Source organism: Schistocerca nitens, chromosome 1 (genome assembly GCF_023898315.1).
Source record: "Schistocerca nitens isolate TAMUIC-IGC-003100 chromosome 1, iqSchNite1.1, whole genome shotgun sequence".
NCBI classification, from domain to species: Eukaryota; Metazoa; Arthropoda; class Insecta; order Orthoptera; family Acrididae; genus Schistocerca; species Schistocerca nitens.
This window is the reverse complement of record NC_064614.1, coordinates 557,573,115-557,577,133: the sequence shown is the minus strand read 5'-3', so window position 1 is coordinate 557,577,133 and position 4,019 is coordinate 557,573,115. Positions and strand designations below refer to the sequence as shown.

Sequence of the window (4,019 nt, the reverse complement as noted above, 5' to 3'; positions counted from 1 at the left end):
TATTTTCTCCTTCCTCAGTGTCGTGCCTGTGTAAACTTTGAATTATGTATTTTATATATTTGTTTAATGTAGTTGTTCTTTAGCCTGCACAGTCTGCATTTCTTTACCCAGTTTTAGTTACTCGTCCCCTTTCACGTCTACTGACTATGATGACACTTCTTGTCGTTCCCTTCAGTGGTTCAACTGCCTGGGTTTTATCTCACTTTCAGCTATCTGGGTTAAGCTAATGTCAGGTAAATTTTCAAACACGAACGGCTTGTTCACATGTCCTAGAGCTGACAATTCTCCTTTTCTCGTTTTCATATCATTTTTCTGAAAATCGTGTGATTGATAAGTCTTCTCAATCTCATCATCTTCATCGTTATGGACGATTTACTTCCCCGTCTTTGCCCCTTTTGAGTTTGTTAACTCCGTCTCTAACGACTTCCTAGTCGATGGCACGTTACACACTGGAAAATAGTACTGTCGATCAGTAATGCTGCCCTTTTTGTACATGAGACTGACCTCCCCTCTTTTCCAATCGCAACGCACAGTTCCATACTGAAGATCTCTTCTGTAAATCATCTTGCAGAGTGGAGCTAATTCACTCGTACGTTCCTTGCAGTATGTTGGACCTGAGGTACTGTTAAGCTTCAACGACGTCAGCTACTTTTTTACATCACAATGCAACGCCCCTCGTCGTGCGAAACCCTCAAGACGAAAATATCCCTTGATTTTCTTTTGTGAAAACTGGATTCGAAATTTCATCTTCTTGTCAGTCCTGCAAGTACGAGGCGTGTTTTTTAAGTAAGTACCGTTTTGAAATTTAAAAAAGACGTGCTAAGATATCTCAATAATTTTATTTTTACATGAAAGCGTGTACCTTAATCTAGTTTTCTACATAATTTCCGTCAATAATGAAGCACTTGCCATAACGTCGTACCAGTTTTTTAATACCCTCCTCATAGAAGTTTGCTGCCTGACTTGTTAACCACCGCATCACCACTGTTTTGACTTCGTCATCGTCTTGATGACGCTGACCGCCCAGGTGTTTCTTCAAGTGCAGGTGCAAATGGTAGTCACTGGGCGCAAGATCGGGGCTGTACGGAGGGTGATCTAGAGTTTCCCATAGAAAAGATGTGATGAGATCTTTGGTCTAATTCGCCACATGCGGACGGGCATTGTCTTGCAGCAAAACGATGCCCTTGTTCAAATTCCATGGACTGTTGCTTTGATTCTGGTGTGACGCAGGCCATCCATGTTTCATCGCCCGTAACAATTTGGCTTAAGAAATCATCACCGTCGTTGTACCGCTCAAGGAAAGACAATGCACTGTCTAGACGTTTGGCTTTGTGCACATCCGTCAACATTTTCGGTACTCAACGTGCGCACAATTTTCGGTAATTCAAGTGCTCGGTCACCATGCCATACAAAACACTACGAGAAACATTAGGAAAGTCATCCCACAAGGAGGAAATCGTAAAGCGTCTGTTTTCTCTGACCTTATTGTCCACTTCCTGCGCCAAACTTTCATTAACGACTGAAGGACGCCCACTCCGTTGTTCATCATGCATATTTGTGCGGCCATCTTTAAATGCTCTCACCCACTTTCTTACCATCCAATCATTCTTAATGTTTCTGCGTAAACTGCGCAGATCTCACGATGAATATCGATCGCTTTTAGGCCTTTACCACTAAGAAATCTTATAACAGCCCGTACTTCACAGTCGGCGGAACTCACGATTATCGGAGACATCTTAAACACTCAGTACACAAGGTAAACAAGGAAGAATCAGACTGTAGTGACGTCAGTGGGTAGATTAAGGTACAGGCTTTCATGTAAAAATAAAATTATTCAGATATCTTAGCACGTCTTTTTTAAATTTCAAAACGGTACTCACTTAAAAAACACGCCTCGTATCTGACGACATTAACATACACTCATCTAAACTTCCTGGCAGATTAAAACTGTGTGCCGGACCGAGACTCGAACTCGGGACCTTTGCCTTTCGCGGGCAAGTGCTCTACCAACTGAGCTACCCAAGCACGACTCACGCCCCGTCCTCACAGCTTTACTTCTGCCAGTACTTCGTCTCCTACCTTCCAAACTTTACAGAAGCTCTCCTGCGAACCTTGCAGAACTAGCACTCCTCAAAGAAGGGATATTGCGGAGACACGGCTTAGCCACAGCCTGGGGGATGTTTCCAGAATGAGATTTCCACTCTGCAGCGGAGTGTGCGCTGGCAGATTAAAACTATGTGCCGGACCGAGACTCGAACTCGTGCTTGGGTAGCTCAGTTGGTAGAGCACTTGCCCGCGAAAGGCAAAGGTCCCGAGTTCGAGTCTCGGCCCGGCACACAGTTTTAATCGGCCAGGAAGTTTCGTATCAGCGCATACTCCGCTGCAGAGTGAAAATCTCGTTCTGGATACACTCATCTGCCACAACATTATGACCACTGACCTACTACGACATAACCCGTCCAGGCGATAGGAGCGTCAGCTGGCGAGTAATCAATGCTGGTCAAATACACGCACTGTGCATGTAGCACCAGTGCGCATGCTGTCAGTGTACAGAATGGAGAAGACGCGGAATCTATCTGAGTCTGACCAAGGGCAGATTTCGATGTCCCGGTGACTCGGCACAAGCATTTCGGAAACTGCACGGCTTGTCGGCTGTTCGACGGGGGCTTTGGTGAGTTCAACACGTGGCGAAACCAAGGTGAAACCATTTGCACAAGTTGTGGGATTGGGCGGCCTCCCGTCATTACAGATACCAGACGTCATAGGCTGGGCAGACTGGTAAAACAAGACAGGCGCGAACTGTGATGGTACTTTAATGCTGGGCATAGTACAAGTGCGTCTGAACACACAGTGCACCGAACACTCCTAATGTCTGGCCTCTGCAGCCGACGAGCCATACTTGTGCCAATATGAGCACCACGACATAGGCAACTACGACTGAAATGGACACGTGACCATCGGCACTGGACGTTGGCACTGAACCAGAGCGTTGCATGGTCTGATCAATCCCGATGCCTTCTTCACCACCCCGGTGGGGGGTGCGAATCCGTCGTCTTCAGCTCGTTGAAACCTGTATTGCCGGACGAAGACAAGCTATCGGTGGCTCCATTTATGCTCAGGGGAACATTCGCGCGGGCATCCATTGGCCCAGTTGAGCTGGTACAAGGCACCATGGCGCCAAGGAGTATCGTACAAACAGCAGTGGTATTTTTCGGTAAGACAATGCGCCATGATACAAGGCCACTAGTGTGTGTGTGTGTTCTAGGAACGCAATGGCGAATTTCAGTTGATTTGCTGGCCCCCCCAATTCGCCAGATCTGAACCCAAAGGAACACATCTGGGATGTGATTAAATGTGGCGTCAGAGCGCATCGCCTCCTGCCCCGGAATTTGTTCCCGTAAGATGACTTGTGTGTTCAGATGAGGTGGCAGCTCCCTCCAGGGACCTACCAAGGCCCCACTACTTCCATGCCATGACACGTCACTGCTGTTATCCGTGGCAAGGTGGACATACCTGCTATTAGTTAGGTGCTCATAATGTTCTGGCTGATCAGTGTCAGACTAGAAATTCTTAATATTATGAGGAAGGTGGTAACACACTTCCGTAACGCGGAGTTATTCATCTGCAGATTGCGTGTTTATGAAGGATGTCAAATCTTGCAACTCCAAATCACAAGAGCCCGTTCTCAGAAAGGATTCATTATGTAGAAATCTATAAATCAGTGATAGTTTGAACTTAGCTTTTCAACCTCAGTGCGCACTTGCAATTTACTTATTAGATCTGCATAACGCTTACATTAATTCATACAAAATTGACTCTACCTTGTCGAGTTTTGGTTCGAATGAAGCGTCTTGATGTGCAGAATACGATTGTGAGGACAGAATATGTAAGAAATGAAGGTCAGGAGACCACAGCACCTTACAACCTGACAGAGTTTGAAAGGATCCTCATTGTGGGTCTCCATTGGTCGAATGATCGAATCATACAATATCCAGATCTGTGATGCATTTGGATGTAAC

At 46.0% G+C, this 4,019-nt stretch overlaps 1 non-coding gene across 1 annotated transcript; it reads left to right on the top strand.

Moving 5' to 3' along the window:
* The first annotated feature begins 2,261 nt into the window (after nt 1-2,261).
* On the top strand, nt 2,262-2,336 carry Trnas-cga (transfer RNA serine (anticodon CGA)). The gene has a single exon. It is a non-coding gene; the product is annotated as a tRNA-Ser (tRNA).
* Nucleotides 2,337-4,019: the final 1,683 nt, after the last annotated feature.